The following is a 17,165-nucleotide window of genomic DNA, read 5'->3' on the forward strand; positions in this document are numbered from 1 at the left end:
GTTTAACAGTACTTTCAGGGGAAAGGCTGTGGCCTGGAGGCAGAATTGCCCACCCTTGCACAGTTTAGAAACTCTTGTCAGAGGTCTAACGTCACTGAGGCACACACTTGCTGAGTGGTAGCACATGGACACAAATTCTGCAGCTTCCCTGGGAGCTGCAGTGCTGCTGTTCCACTGGTGGCAATACCCCATGTACAAGCTGGAGCGAGCCATGGTTTTACTAACAACGAGCAGCCTCTGTGTAAGTGCCTTGAGGTCAATGTTTGTTGACGTGATCATAATGATAACCCCTTCTCCAGACATGCTTACACAGATTACTGTGCAGGCAGGTGAGGCACGGAGTACACATTGATCTATACATTTATCTATAGAGCAGATAGCACAGAACAGACCAGCTTCTGCTGTGAAGCTGATCATTGCATGGTGAATTCACCCAAGCTATTCTTGCACCAGTTCATTCCTATAGTTGTATTGTCTTACAATCCCAGTCATAAATGTCATCAGAATTTAAAAGTAAGGCTCATTTTGTGCTGTTTAATTTTAGATATTGTTACTAGTTTCATAGCAAACTTTTTGGAAGTCTGGTTGCAACATAGCAGACTTCACAGAAGGGCTGTATATATTTAGATTATCTTCTTGACTTCCAATCACTTCAATTAAGTGACCCATGATTTTTATACAACAGGACATTGCAAAAGATGCACCTGCCAGTATTATTTTTGGTTTTATATTGTTGGAAGTGGTTTGGAAGTTTGATCAAAGTATATTTCCGAAAGTTGAGATGCTCCTCTGAATCCTTCCAATTTCCTGGAGGAACATTTTGGTGTTTGTTTTGCCAGAGGGCAGCCCAGGATCGTAGAGGTCCTCTTGAGATTTACAACCTCTGATTCTTGGAATCAAAACATAGAGCCCAAATTATGAGCACCTATATGGGGGTTTCTAGTGAACTCAATGAAAATCTTGTATGAAATATGTGCTGTCATATGCTGTATTGTCTTCTGGGCAGATCAGAAATATCATACATCAACATTTATCATGGAATAGCTCTATTTTTGACTCAGTAGCATATGAGCAGAAGCTGGACATGACATAGAATGCAAGAGAAAATGAAATATGAACAAGGAGAAATCTTTCTTTAGCCATTTATAGGGTAGCCATTTGTCAGCATCTGGTGAGCACATATCTATTTTAAGGAGCAGAAGAACATTTGAAATGTGCCACTCATATGTGATTTGAGTCCTAAATGTGGCTTGTGGTTATGAGTCTGTCTTTAGCATATTGCTGTGTGCTGCCCCAAAGCCTTTAGGTCACATCAACTTATCTCAGATTTAATTTTCTTTCGGTTGTAGTATTAATTCAGGGATTGTTACAGTTTATTTGCTTAAAAAAATCTGTGTGATTTTTCTTTGCATTTTGCAAACCTCATCATTTTGGAATCCTAAATGAACTGTTAAAAGAACTATTTATTATAACCCTATTATATGGATATATTTGGACAAAGAATGCGCATGAGCTTGATGGTGCATCAAAGCAAAAAAAACCAAAATGGCTTTGACTTTAAGGAAAAGACTTGAACCACTGTCAAGATCAAAGTATATTTCATGTACTGGAGTCCTGATTCAGCAAAGCATGTAAGAAAGAATTTCAGACACAGTGAGCTTTGGTGGCAGCCACTGAACATGATTGCATTTACTGCTGAGATTCTTACTTCTCAAGAATCTCAACAAAACAACCCACAACCAAGCCATCAAAAATATTGTAATCTTTCTCTGTTTTCACATCCTTGCACACCATTTCTTACACAATTTGCATTATTCATAATGAATTGCTTTAATCAGAAGGATTTAAAGTTTTAAAAGTTCCTGCATCTGCAGATCTGTTTCTCTTTGTAAATGTGCTTAGGTGATGGGAAACAGCTCGTATGCTTTTCCATGTCCTAGTAATCTTTTAATCAAATAGAAATGCTTTATGCAATAAAGCTTACTCACTGCTCTTCCTGCTTCTCCATCACCAAGAGTCTTAGAATATGCATACTGACAGCAAATAAATGAAAGCAGTACTTTTTTTTCTTAATGGAAAATGCCTGGTAAGACACTCTGATTCCCTCTATCTCTCTTTGTTTTGCAGGCAGACCAGTGAGGGTTTTCAGCCAGACAAATGTTTTAGGGCAATAGTGCTTTATGTTTTCGTAACACCCTTCTTCTAAGGGTCTAAAATGCTTTACAGCACTAATAAATTAAACCTTACAACATCCTATGTGGTAGGTAACTATTATACCCAATTTATGGGCGCCAGACTTCGTGAAATAAGCTGCATTCAACATGCCAGCACATTACGAGCAGTCACTGGGGGTTTCATCCCAGAATCATCATGTGAATGCTGTCTACAATGGAGTCTATAAAAGAGGAACCTACAAGGCAAAGCATTAGGACTTTTAGGAGCAGTGTTTGTCTTTGGGCCATGTGCAGAGACCTTTAAAAAAAAATGTTTGTGAGGAAAGCTGTGATTAGAAACCAAGAAAAGTCTTGGTAAAAAATTCAAGGTGAAAAACCCTAAAAAAATGATGAAATGAAGGTTCATCAGTCTGGAAAGAAAGATAGTGCGGAAGAGGGTCTGGGGGAATGAAAGGAAATGTTTTAGAGTGGAGGAGCCATGACCAGATTTTCTAGTCTGCAATTCAAAATATAAAGGAGTGTCTGGCCTCTCCATACTACTTCAGCTGAGATAAAAGAAAGTCGTGACTGTTGTTAACAACACTCATTCTCAACCTGAAACCCAAATAACTATAGGCAGCTATAGTAACTTAGCTTTTAAATCAGCAGGACTGAGCTGCAGTCAGCTCAGTTAAATGAATGGTTAAAAGACTTCAGGGATGTATTTGAGTCTGAAATAGGCACCTGACCGGTGACACCCCATGAGCCCATGCAGGTGTGCTGAACTTCCCTTTTGCTTGTGTCCCTTTGGAGCCTGCAAGGACAATAACCACTTAGGTTGGAGGAAACACTGAATCATGGAAGAAATTGTGACGCCAAACATGTAAACCCTCAGGAACAGGAAAACCTAAACTAGTTTTAAAATTAAGCTCAGTCGTTGTATGGACAGGCATGTGGGGTATGATGGTCTGGACTAGCAGGACTCAAAGGACTGATTAAGGAGGGACCCCTCCCAAGACAAATTAACATCATATGATAAACTCAGTGCTTCATGGCATGTTTTTTGTTAAGTTGTTAAAAAACCCCTATCATACAGGAATAACCTCATTATTCTGTTAAGATGAAGCAAGAAATACAGGCACCAAGGAATATCTTCTGCTCTGAAATATTCATAAGTTTTTTTGTTTTCTTTTTCTACTGACAGAAACAGTCAAAAAGCAGCCTGGAGGAAATGTCCTTCGCTTTTGGAAAATGAGTTGGTAATTTATTCACATAAGGCCACGTAGTCATTTTGAATTAGCACATTGTGGAATCTGCTAATAAAATGAAGTCAGTTTACATTTTAAACAACCTTTAATATTTGTAAAAGTAAATATCCCTTAATTTCTCAGCAATTTAGATGTAATGGAAATTGTCAGAAATTTTAATTTCTCCCCGTTTAGCTCACTCACAATGGCTGTCAAACAGTCAAGTGATATGACGTAAAGTACTGCTAATCGTTTCAGCACAAGACAGTACTTCAAAGGTAAGGCAAAGGATGTGCAGACACTAATGAAATTTTATTATCAGAACATAGAATTAGAATTGTGACAAGAGACAATGGTGGCAGTGACATGCAGCTAGAATGTTAAGCTTCTGAAATCTCCAGGCTGAGTCTCGCAGACAAAAATAGCTGGAGCTACAGACTTCTTAATAGTCTTAAGTGGAAATCGAATGGGCTCAATTAATCAAATGAACAAAATATAGGAAATTACAAAAAGGGCTCCTTCTATATTTTCAGGCTATTAACCTGCATGGCCATTATGTCCTGTTGTAATGGTGTGCTTTGAAATTCATGTGTTGCTTCTCTGAGAGTACATGTTTTTGTAATTCATAGGAAAGCATGGAAAGCTCATAAGGCAGCATGGCATGATGATTTTTGTAAGCACATGCTTTGTCAGACCCCACAGACAGTGGGTCTTGTTTCACGTGATCAAGCCAGTTCTGCCTGTGAAATAGGACTGCATATTTCTGAATATGTGAGCATGACAAGTTTGCTACAGAGCAGGCAACTGGCCCCCAACATATCCAAGGTAAAACAATGAATTTTACTGACCTGAGGGCATCCGTTACTATTTTAGTGTTCACTGAAAGAGTCTCTACTTTACAAAAATCTATGAGAATATGTCAGGTGTTAAAGAAAAAACAGCTTTGATGTTAGTAGGCTCACAAAAAGTATATGTGAAGTAACTCTCACTGTCCTCAGCACATTCTTCTAATTCTCTGAACTGTGGTATGTGCCCTATTGCCTTGTGAGCCTCAGCAGCTGCAAGGGGAAATAAAAAAATGCCACATTGAATTTATTAGGTTTATTTCCTTTTGAATGTGAGTTAAACTTGGGTAAGAGTGATCAAAGCCTGGAACATTCTCTCTCCTTTGGAGGGGACCTGGCCTCTACTATTAGGAACTTTTCTCTGATTCTTGGATTAGTCCCACCTACAACGGCATCAGAGATAAAAAAGTATTTGAGAAAGGTTGGAGACAAAAGATACTCATCATTATATTCTGTAAGCATTTTTTGGGCCCTTTTAGGGAATGTCTGTTCCCTAGGAGTTCTGTACAAATATAAGAGCTTTATGAAAACTCACACCCAGCATGGATGTGATAGTAAGGAGCTCTGCTGCAACTTGCACAGGACACAACCCAGCAGGAAGTCTGCAGTGTCAGGCACAGGCTTTCCTTCCTCCACCTGCAGGGTAGCTATTGGCATTGGAGAAGGACACAGAAGTGTTTTGAGTGTAGAACTGAGACTGGAAATTGTTACCAAACTCCTCTAGTGCACTGGTGTCCTTAGAGTACAATTTCTAGCTTAATTTGAAATGGGGAAAGAAGGTGTATGGTTTTCTTTAGGAGATACTTTTGCACTCTGACAGATCTCTTGGCAAAAAGGGAGGGTTTCCTCTGCATAAGGAAAAGGTCACAAAAATCATGTAATTTATTAACCCTACCGTGTAATGGAACTGGCAATAACACTGCTTTCTAAATAAACGGATAGGGCCACAGTATATATCACTAAGATGTTGGTTTGGCCTGGTAAGATAGTCCGGAGTCTTTGTCAAGACTGCCTATACCTGATGCTTTCTGCTCAGAGCTGCTGTATTTTCATTCCAGGGAATGCAGCTGTATCCACTGCCTCATCTCCTGTTCTCTTTCTATGGCTGCTGCATTTTATCTTTCCCATTTTCCGCTAAACTCTTCCATTTCTTTCTCTCTCTCTTGTATTTTTGTTCTCTGTAGTTTTTATTCGCGTGAAGGACATCTCCGGAGAGTTCGAAAATAGATAATTCATGTTCCCTCGTGCTATTTCCTGTGCCACACTGCCACTCCCCTGCCAGTGTGGAGTGTAAACATGTAAGGATTCCAGCTATGCCGGTACAGATACTTGCCAAGGGCAAACTGTAACCCAGAGTGCTTGATCATTAGCTGAAAGCAAACTGCACATCGTACATGCACATATGTTGTCTGTTTACAGTTTTGATTCCATTGCTAAGTTATGCAAGTCAACCAGTCAGGGAACAAAACCAATAACACATATGTCTGGTGACTAACCAAAAGCGTGATTTGTCCTCACAATAAGAAATGGAAGGGGGGGGGAAAAAAAGAGTCAAAAGCTCGTATTCCACTTAGCAATGCAGTTTGGAACAGAGGTGACGCACGGTTTGAAAATATTTTGGGCGTTGCGTTAATAGTAAAAGCAGAGCAAATTCTGAATGGGCAATATTCAGCTGTGTTGCTGCAGGGAGAGCAAACACTGCCACATGGCTCATGCAATGCAGCCGGTGCTGTGCCTACAGTGAATATTTGCAAACTGCTCAGCAGAATTACCTAGTAAGTAACAGTCCCCACTAAGTTTCAGGTTCTAGTTTCATAGTTCATATACAGCTGAATGCCTCAGAAAACTGGACATAAAATGAATCCCCGTGGCTTGTTTGTTCAGGAAAGAAGAGGTTCTCTGTTCTCCAGGCCCTGACCCCGAGCTGAAGGTTCTGGACCATGTGGCCTCTGTCCCTCAGCTCCAGTTACCTGGAGGTAGCAGCTCTCCCCTTACTAATGAGGGTGTTGGAGGATGAATGAGTTGAAGACTATGGTACACTTATGGGATCAAAAAGATGTTTGAAATGGATGGATCCATAGTGCTGCCTACTGTACCCATTACCAGCTCCTCCAATACCTTAAAGCCCCTGCCAGTGATGCCAGTGAAGCTTTATGTGAACGTAGAGTCTCACCACAAGGGCAAAGGAATAAATATATGACTGGCTGGTAGAAAGCTTCTTAGCTTCCTATGGTATTCTTGAACAATAAGCTTCCCTTGATCTGCAAAACCTCTTTCATGTAACATTCACCTGCATCTTGGAAGGGCTGTTAACTAGACAAAAGGGGATTCAAGGAAAATTCACATTAAAAATGTGAATTATGTGAATTATGGGGAGCAAGGAATTGTCGTCCTGGCAACAGCAAGCATCTGTGTTTCTTTTTCCTTTTTTTTTTTTAATATTTTTCTTTCTTTTTTTTTCCTTTTTTTTTTTTTTTTTTTTTTTTTTTTTTTTTGAGGGACCTTACCTTGTATCTGCTGTATAGGCTTTAGCTGTTCCTCTGAGTTAAAAGGGCCAGGTTTGTCCTTCAAGTAGAATTTCAAGCAGAACTCTGCAATGGAGGTCTTGATGCTGACTTTTTTTCTCACTGGACTCAAACTGATATAAAAGTGGCTTAGCAGAATCAAATTAATTCTTGAATGAGAAGATCTATTTTAGACAGCAAGCCATTATTCAAATTTTAGTTAAGATGCACTTACTTCATGAAAACAATAGTTCTTAGAAGGCAAAAGCTTTATATGCAGAGGGAAATTATATGGAACTTATTTTTCTTCAAATTAAGGTGGCTCTCGGAAGATGAATAGAAAAACTGCAGAACTAAGTGGTTTGTCTGAGTGTATTGGCATTGTGTATTGGATTGGGATAAACTATCAATTATTAATCCAGATCTTTCCTAATAGAGTTGAAAAGGCAAGCACAATATTTTGGTAAGGGGAAAAACCTTGAGATTGTCATAAACCCCCTCTCTTCACCTTTAATACAACCTCTTGGTTTTTAATTACTCCTGTAAAGTGGAGCAATCACAGGATCCTCCTGTGACATTTTCAAGTTTTCTGTCTGCTCCACTTACGAGAAACAAATGGGTCTGCTCAGCTCCATCTAGATTGAGTTTTTCATGAAGTCATTACTTCTGTCACAGGGACTATTTTCAAATTGAAAAATCTGAAACAATAAATGATGGTGAAGCAGTTAATAACTGTTAAGAAATCACATTTGGAAAATTGCATTTAAGCAATAACCTTTCTCCCTGTAATTAAATGACAGAAAGGTCCTGGTTTTAATTAAGTCAGCAATTTATAGTTATGAAGCTATACTTCACTATGCAGATTAGAAGATGATAGGTCACAGAACACCCTGAGTGCATTTTTAGCAGAGCTGATCTGGTAATTACTCCACTGTTCAGTGGTGACCACAGTGAACCGTATCTCTAGATTAAACAATTTTCTTTTCCCTGCTCCATGATGTATAACCAGGATGAGTAAATGTACCACTAGGACTGCATCGAACATCTTTAAATTAAAATGGATTTTAAATGAGGGGGCATGAGTGAAGAAAGTAATGTTTGAAGAACAGCGGTAAAAATGAATGGGCCACTAGGCAAGTCTTGCAAGCAGAGAATATATCATTGTTTTACAGGGCTTTCTATCTTGTGCCTGAATGTTTGGTGCAGATTTATGAGGAAGTAAAATGCTAATGTTAGTGTATTTATAAACATATGATGGGGGTTTCATCTATAATTTATTCCCAAGCCCTGCATTATGCTGCCTATGAAAGAAAATGAAATGCTGTGTCGGACAGCAAAAGGGTTCATTAATACAGCTTTCACATTTTATTTAACTAACCCCTAGCTCATATTACACATTGATTATTACATTGTGAGATGTTTTTGAACGCTTATTGTGTTCTGTTCCTCAGGCCTTTTGCGAGCTACTTCAGTATGATTTCAGCAGCATTCAACTGTCTTATTTCAACTAGCACTAAGTATATTCACTTGGCCTTCAGGCATATGAACAATGTATGTATATTTATGGATTTTATTTTTTTTTCTGAAAGAGTTGGAGGAACAGAGGTAGAGTTCAGTATTACAGTTTATTAATAAAATGTGTTATTTTAGTAAGATACTGATCAAATAACCTGTGCTCAAGTTGCACCGCAGAATCAATCCTAATCAAACGTAGCCACAGTGTGAGCTTTGCTGAACCAGAGTCTGTAAATAAGGAATATTCAAATAGCACTTTAGTTCACAGTTACTACTTCCTTTTACTGGTAAACAAACTAATTCATTGACCAGAATAACTTCTTTAATGGGTCAAATTAGCTATGAGTGTAAATTGCCAGCACTATATAGAAATCTGTTGAGATTTGCCAATACAGACTGGAATTTACTTACAGAGCTCAATTTTTCCATATATTACAACTGAGTGCATGTTGAAGAGGAGGGGTGGCAAGCGTGGAAAGGGATGAAAAGCCAGTTACAAGATGATATTTATGAGAGCAGACATCAGTAACTATTGACATTAAGCGAAGACAGCAGATGATGGTTTTCAAGTTTACTGATACAAATACTTGCTTACAATTTCTTTTTACTCTGTTTCCTGGGTGATTGTTTTATTTTTATTCTCAGGTTTTTGCAAACCTTACTCTGATTCTCTCTGACTTTAACGAAAGGGGCTCCAGCCAGCAGTAGGCAATGGCAAGATTATTTCAAGGTTGGATCTGTCTAAACAGTGCAAGGAAAAGAAAGGCAAAAGTAGCATCTCTCAAGCCACAGCTACTGGTGCTGTTCTTCCAGGTTTTGGGATGTTGTTTTGGGGGGGGTGGGGGGTGGGGGAGTGTGTTTAATAAGCCTGAAAAGGCCTCATAGAATCAGATGTCTTAGGAAGTTTCTTCTTTTAAAAGATGATAAATCTCCACTGTAGATATTCTGAAATGTTGAGAGAATGGGAAAAGAATGAAAATACTTACGTCACGTGCTTTCTTTTCTTTTTTCATTTTTTTTTCTCTTGAAAGGATTGACAGTTAAGCTAATTGATGGCAGAGCTTTGTATTTTCCCCACCACCACACACACACACGCATATATTCCCCTCCACCATGTTTATTCTGCATGGAAAGAAACAAGCTTAGCACCTCCTTTGTATGTGTAACTGTATATAACTTTATTCTGAGGCATCCATATGTTTTCAGTGAAGTTTAGAGATGATGCTTCTTGGGTTGGTTTAAATGTGGGAGCAGAACAAGGGGACAGCTCTTTGGCTGCACAGTAAACAATGGGAATTTAGCCCAAATTACTGGCCATCTAGTGTAAAGGATGCATTTTGTACACTCCACAAAGTCCTGGGGAAGCTGGGTAAGCAGACTCAAAGGTCAAGCAAAGTAAGCAACAGTTAGTTAGCAACCTATGCCTTAGGTTCAATAACCTTGACATATTCTCACACCACTGAGTTGTGAACTCTTTTCAGAAGTCCCCAAAGTATCAGCGTAAGAACATTTTTCTTCACTACAGTTGGCTTGTTTTACTTCTCTTGTCATCCTTCTCTCTTTCCTTTTTGTTCAGTATTTTTATGTTATTTCTTTTCTGGTTTTTTTTTTTTCTCCTTACGTGTAGTGCTGTTTACAACCCTCAGTGTATCAGGGTGAAGGTATTTCAAAAAGCTACTGTACTGAAGGAATCCAGTGCTGCAAAACAAATTTTAGGTATTTTTAAAGATCTTCCTTAGCAATGTGTGACATTTGGAGTTAAAAGGGTAGGGATGCAGGGCTGCCAAGCCCTAATCCCTGAAGATGTAGCACAAATAGCATTTGGAGACCCAAATGCCTTCTGCATAACACTGGGAACAGTCAGTATAACCAAAAATCCACACACATGCAAACTCCAGGATCTACAGTCTGTTAGAGCTCTGTGAATCCTGAAGCACAGACATGATCATCTACTCTTTTCTAGCAATTACTGTCTGTCACAACAGCCTCTTGTTATCAACAGAGCAACTTATCAGCTGACTAGAAGTTGTTAAAGGTGAATGGAAATAGGTGGGACCTTAGCTGGCTTCCACAGAAACTGTTGAGTTCCTCAACTCCTGTTAAGACAATTAGCTAAATCAGGATCTGTTTTATTGCTTCTGAAGAGCATGGATTTACCATTTTCCTTTCTTCTGAAACAGCTGGAATGACTTATACTTGGAGGTACCAATTTGCTTTCATTCCTTGCAGAATCTGAGGAAGTTCATGGGAATATTCCCTGTAGACAAGGCCATCAAAATGGCTGTCATGAAGCATGGAGACATAAAGTAAACTGATGACAGAAGAATTACACGTAGGATTTATCCTTCGGTGATCATGTACACCTGCCTTATAAGGACATCCAGGGGAAGTCTCCCTTCGAGACAGCCCATTCTTGCTATGTTACATCCAGAAAAGAGACACACAATTAAGGTGGGCAGGAAAGAATTTGAATTATGGAGAGGTACATGCTTTCTGATGTGTTTGACAGCAGAAATCAGACAGGGAAAGCTGATGAATTCTTATACTTCTCAGGGGAAAAAGTGAATTTGAATCAATGTGACAAAAAATTGTCAAGTGATACTAGCATGCTTTGGAAAAAGCAGTAAAATCCTTCCCATCTCGCTTTTACTACAGAGTTCTTAAAGAACACCTTTTCAAGTTCATTTTAGTTATGGTAGCTTTGCAGAGAAGTCCACTGGAAAATGCTGGAGTAAAGTACTTTTACCATGCCGTGAATCAGAGTATTAATCTTCACTCTCAGCTCTTCACCTACGGGCAAGGATGGTGATACTTACACTGACTTTCCAGCAACCCCTGCAGCTGCTCAGTTTCTGATCTTGAGTTCTGCATTAATGTTGAAACAATTGCACTGATCAGTTTTAATTACTCTATTGGCTCACTGTGGTGTTAAGAAGCAGCACATTGCACAGATTAACGTCATGGGTATTAGCACTTACTCATTTCCTCCTTTTGCCAATGACTCTCATTAATGACACAGAGGTTACATATTTATTATTTCAGTTATGAAAGCCCTTATGGGAGGTGCTGTACAAACAGAACAAAAAGCTGTCCCTACCCCAGGGCGCTCTCAATCCAAAATAAGCTCAGTACAAAATTACAGATGACGGATTCATCCGGGAAGTAGTTTCGTGGTGTCTAATCCAAAGAGGACTGAAAACTAGTGAGTGGTGAAAAATACCTGAAGACAGAACTTTTTGGAGAGTGGGAGGTGTGAAATGGGGCTGCTGCTCAGGTGAAGACATGCAGGAGAAGTGTGCAGCTTGAAAGTTGCAGGAACATCAAACATGAAAGTTGCAGCAGCCATGACTGTGCATAAGGTGTAAAGTCATGAACTGAAACAGAGAAGGAAAGTTGTTATTAGCTAATAATCTTTCCCTGTGTGTATCACGGGCTAATATGTACTACTTGTCTCCATATTTTAAAACTGTTGGGAGCTCTGAAGCCTTATGGCATTTTATTTCAGGGATTACAGTGTCATCAAGATGGACATTTTGTTAAAACTTAGGGAAGTCAGTGTTAATAAGTTTTTGGATTTGAAAGTAAAACATGAAAAAGCTGGAGTCTGCATAAACTAGATTATGCATCGGGGCCACATTATGCCTAAAATGTGAAACTCAACTTTGAAAAGCAGGTATTCACTCAACTTTCTTCAGGCCAGTGTGTTTTGGGCAGTAAATTAGAATAGCTTTGCAGAATCCTCATCAGATGCTGTGGGTCAAAATGCAAAGGCACAAACATCAGGTCCCTGTGCACCCCATTCTGTTCTGTACAGTACATAGTGCTGTCAGCCTGGACTCATAAGTTTGCACAGTGAAGTATTGGATTTCTGCCCCTTAATTTTGATGGGAAAAACATGAGGTTTGTCAAGTTGGGCCTCCCAGAATTTTAATTTTTTTTTCTGTCAAAGACAACCTTATCAGTTTTCCTTGTGACTACATGAGTGTTCAGTCTTCTGGCTTTTACAGGAGGATCCTCAGACCCATATTTTTTGGCGTCTGCTTTATAGCTGGAGAGCTGACAGTCTGTATTAAAACGTTGTGTGTTCTCATGAGCAGCCTGACAGTGCTGCCAAGAGATCCCTCAAAATCCTCTCTGAATTTTAAAATCTCTTTGGAGTATTTTACTGATTTTTCTGCTATTGCACTTGACCCTGCCTAAAGAAGCCACGACACAATGCATTTTACTCATGTGCTACTGAAAATTGCCAAAACAAGTCACTTATACACCAAACCCCATCCATTATTCTATTTTTAACTGTATTCATTTGAACAAACAGCAGATAACAATATCACACTGATATTATAAATAATGATATCAGTGAGGTAGTACGTAAAAATTTTAGGAACAGTCTATTAATGAGAAATGACTCCTCCTTGTTCATCCAGAGGGGTCTCTGCCAACCTTGTTCCAAGGGCAGTCAGAAGTCTCGTGTTGTGTAAGTGGTCTCTCTTACATTCTGCTCCTTGTATGAACTGCAGGCTTCACAGCAGGATACTTCATCTTTGATTGCATCATTCATGTCTGGCAAGAACAGGACATCTCAAATGTTGTTTTTACACTTTTCAACACCCAAATGGGAACTGCAGATTATGTTTGCTATGTCTCACCTCAGGTGTGGTACTAGAACACAGTTGTCTCTGTGCAGCATCCCATTCTTAGTCGCAGTTTTGCCTGGTTTAGGGTGGAAGTTGCACAGCCTTTTTTGTTAATGGCTACCCATTTAAAATCTCATCTAAGATATAAAATGGCAGTATGTATTGTTAACTGAGCTTTTTTTAATTTTGCCTTTTAGAAGCATACAGCAGGGTAAGTTTACTTCTTCCTGTACTGTGAGTGGATAAAGAAGCTATTTAAAGCATTTCTTCTGCGAAATGCCTGATGTGAGTAAAGACTGAGTGTTAAATCCATTATATAAGGGATTATATTCACCTTTCTTTGTCCCAGCACCTTGCTGTGTCTCCCCATCAACTCACTGGGTCCTGGTGAAGGTCACAATCTGTGCCTGAGTCACCTATTGAAAAGTAAGCATAGTAGCACACTGGAGGTGTAGCAAGGGTGATAGCAATTGGCACTGGTGTGTTAGAGAGGTTTTAAATGTTAAGGGAAAGGGTGCCATGGCAATAGCTGAGGAAGTGACTCGGGGGTGGTGTTTTCGTACGGTGTCATCAGGAATGGTTTGCCTGAAGTCTACAGAGTGAAAAATGTACTCTGTAATGTTTCTGGCAGTAATTTGCAGTCGTTTCTGGTACAAATGGACACAGCTCTGTTCTATTTATGGAAGGTTCCTGTAATGTGTGCAGGCTTCCCACTGACTTCAGTGAAGCTGTGCCCACTTACAAGGCTCGTGAACCTGGCCCGTGAACTCTGCCAGTCACTTATAAGGTCTGAGACAAAAAGCCAGCCTGAAAGCTGTCAATATTTATGTAATTCTGTCTGAAGACTGCTATCTTGGGGTGAGCCCAGCAAGGAAGAGAAATTTTGTGTGCTCAGACCAAAACTAGTAACATTTAAGTACTTAATTTTTTTCCCTGAAAGATTTGTCCATTAACTTTAATGAAGCTTTTTCTGGGCTTACAAATCTGAAGAGAGCTATTAAACAAAAGGGAGAGAGTTTGCTTGCCAGGCATTTTCTCTGCTCCCTTGGTTCTGTTTCTTTATAGCCAGAGAAACACTTTCAGCAATATATCTTTAAAGCAATCCTAACACTTAGTGACCAGTTAAGTAAATCCCACTTGTTAAATTCTTGTGGCTGCATTATGCTGGGAGCCTTACTCTGAGGGCCCTGTTCTGTCACTGCTTGTTTTTTCCACATTAAATGAAGTGACTTGGATGGGATACACAGACTGGTGATGAAGGAGAAATCCTCTTCTGCCACTGAAAGGTGGCATGATGCAGCTCTAGAGCTGTTATTTTACTCTTCTGTAAAAGGTAAGCCAAGAAAACTTGTTTGCTTTCCTAGACCTCAGGCTAACAGGACAAAGCCTGGATGCAAGACAGTAGCCAGAAGCAAGCAAGTAGAAGGGCTTCTTTACTTATGGCTCCCGCTCCTGAAGCAGGAGTGAAAGGATACGTGCAGGACTTGCTATCTTAGGTCTCTTTGCTTTGTTCTTGGACCAGTGGAATTAGAACTAAATGGCAGTGAGCCAGTCTAGGTGCACTGTCTCACCTCCATGACACCTGCAGTGCCCTCTTCCCCTCACAGTGTTGGCCATAAGTGTCCCAAAAAATCTTACAGGTTCCCATTTGGAATTCCAGGGTTTCCTTGAGACAAAAAGCTGCAGCTGCTGATGTCTTTCTCCCAGACCAAAGAGACAAATGACGCCTACGTCCATCTGCCTGCCTTCCCTGCAGGGTGTGTGTCCCTCCTGTAGCCCTTGCACTTACCAGCCCCTGACTCCCTTCACAAGCACCAAGGTACCACATTTATCTTTTGCTCTTCGGTGGGATTGAGGCCCAAACATTCCGGATGGGCTCCAGTTTAAGAGGAGCAGCTTATCCGTACACGTACCTTATCATCTTGCAAATAAAAAAAAATGTCCAAGGTTTCTTTGTGTGCCATATCTCTTATTTCAATTACAAAATACCGCTCAGAAGTCATAGCTCAGGAGTTCTGGCCTAATTTCTCTTACAAATTGCTTACATGGATTTCTCTTGCTTGAAAATTAATTGACCATACAATAAACTATTTTCCCTTGAGCAGGGACTATTCTGTTTCCTATGACGTTACAGTAAGCTGTCTTTGGGCCAAATATTTAAAGGTATTTAGGTGCTTAAAGATGCAGGTAATGTGAATTTTCCGAAATACCTAGCTGCCTAATACACAGTGATTTCAGTGGGAGTTGCCATCAAAGAGCTTCTAAAAATCCCACTGTGCACCCATCTGCTCCTTTAAGCACCTGAATTCCTTTAAAAAACAGGTCCTTCCCTCCATCATTGGAGACAAATTTTATTTTTCATAATGTAGACAGAGCTTCTTAATACAGCTTCTTGGATATTGCCCGCCACCTTTAGCTTGTTTTCATTGTTTTGATTATGATGTCAAATCTAGTTGATGATCATGTTTATGCAGTTCCAAGCAGAGCGTGGGCACACAGCATCTATCCTTTATGACATGAACTTGGCACAGCAGCTAATGTTAATAAATCAGGGCTAAGAGGTTTGTAGGCAAGCAAACTGTCAGGAAGTTACTGCAACTTTTGCAGTATATTAAATGATCTGTGTTTTGTTCTAACTTTTTAAACCCTCTTTGAAAACCGGTACTCTGTTTCTCATTAGTTGGTCTTTGATCCAGTGAAAATATCAGTCCCTTGAGTTAATATTTCATCTGACTATGAGGCCATGTAATTTGCTACGACACTAAGTCAATAGGTCTCTGCTGGCTTACCCCAGCAGGACTTGTATGTGTAGGCAAAAAATTCTCTGCAAAACATGAATAATGTGGGTCTAATCAAGAATTTATTTCTTTGGTTAACCAAAGGAAAAAAGTGGAGTGTGAACATCAGTCCATCTAGGCACAGAAGGAGCTTGAGGGAAAGAAAACATTTCACTTTATATCAATTCACATTCTCAATTTAATACATAAGGAGGAGTGTCAGGACATGTACATCTTGCAGAGCCACAGAAATAGCAGTAGATTGATCTATCATTATTTACCAGCTTAGCCATCCTTTTCATGTGCTTTCTATTACAATGTACTTGGAAAGCTCAGACAGTCCTCCTGCATTAACCTCCACCTTCTGTCCTCATCCTTCCCTCTGGCCGCCCCGCGCTGCATTCTGAAATTTTAATTTCATTGCACAAGGTGCTATAGAATGAAAATAAACATTTGTCTGTGGAGAGTTTGCTGAGTCTGGAATATTCAGTGTGGCTGAAGCTAATTTAAAAACAAGCAACTAAAATTGTGCTTTTACTTTTTAAGGCTTTTCCAGCAATATTTCATTCCGTGGTCTCTAAAGGACCGAAGCATTTACGAATATGCATTAATCCTCACTGGGAATTGATCCAGAGCTTGTTTTAAGCATATGCTTAAGTGGTTTGTTGAACTGGGGCCATGGCTGCCCAGACCCATCTCTGGATGAGATTTAATTGAGCAATGAGTACATTTGAATTCATTTACTTGTACTTGTGGGGTTTGATTGAGATATATATAAAAAAAATTATATAAATATAAATATATATATTTATGAGATTTATAAGGATTTGTGCACATCTGATGTTTGAATTCAGTGTATGAGAAAGGGTCAGATCTCTGCTATGACTCTGCAAAAAAAAAAAGTCATCTTTAGTGCAACACCTGTCTGATACTGTGTCTAAAGGACAAGCAAATAGTTTTTTATGTTTTCTCTATGCTGAAAATAGACTTAGATCTTTATTGTGTGATTTTTGATCCTTGCTTGGTTTTGGCTTGGGGTTTTTTTAATTTATTTTATTTTATGGCTTCCATTCCTGTTTTGGATATATGATGAGGAAGAGCCTTATTGTAGAGGAGCCTCCTGCTCTGGTTGATGTGTGAGCACATCACTGACCCACTGCAGCTCATTCATGAGTTTTCAGCTCTGACAGGTTGAATGCCCAGAGTGGTCACTGGTCAGACTGCCACTCCTAATATTCTCATCCCTGCAGTTATCAAGCAGGAAAAGAGTGACAAGTAAATCCAAGCAGCGTGGGAAATGCAGAGTCTGAGAAACCGTGGACTTGTTGCATCTTATGGCACTTACTGAGCCTGCAGTGGCATTCAGTGTGATAGCACAGTAGTCTGGATCAGAAAAGGAATGCAGAACTTGGCAAATAGAAGGCAAATTGCGCATCACACTCGTGACTTGTACGTTGCTGCACGATGCCTTAGGGGGAGGAGAAGGA

At 39.7% G+C, this 17,165-nt stretch overlaps 1 long non-coding RNA gene across 1 annotated transcript in view; it reads left to right on the top strand.

The window, feature by feature from the left end:
- LOC113995568 overlaps positions 1–17,165 on the top strand; it is a 29,003-nt gene that overhangs the window by 9,508 nt on the left and 2,330 nt on the right. The gene's annotated exons all lie outside the window — the stretch shown is intronic.

This window comes from Pipra filicauda, unplaced genomic scaffold (genome assembly GCF_003945595.2).
Source record: "Pipra filicauda isolate LSUMZ 115617 unplaced genomic scaffold, ASM394559v2 scaffold82_size2718185_pilon, whole genome shotgun sequence".
NCBI lineage: Eukaryota > Metazoa > Chordata > Aves > Passeriformes > Pipridae > Pipra > Pipra filicauda.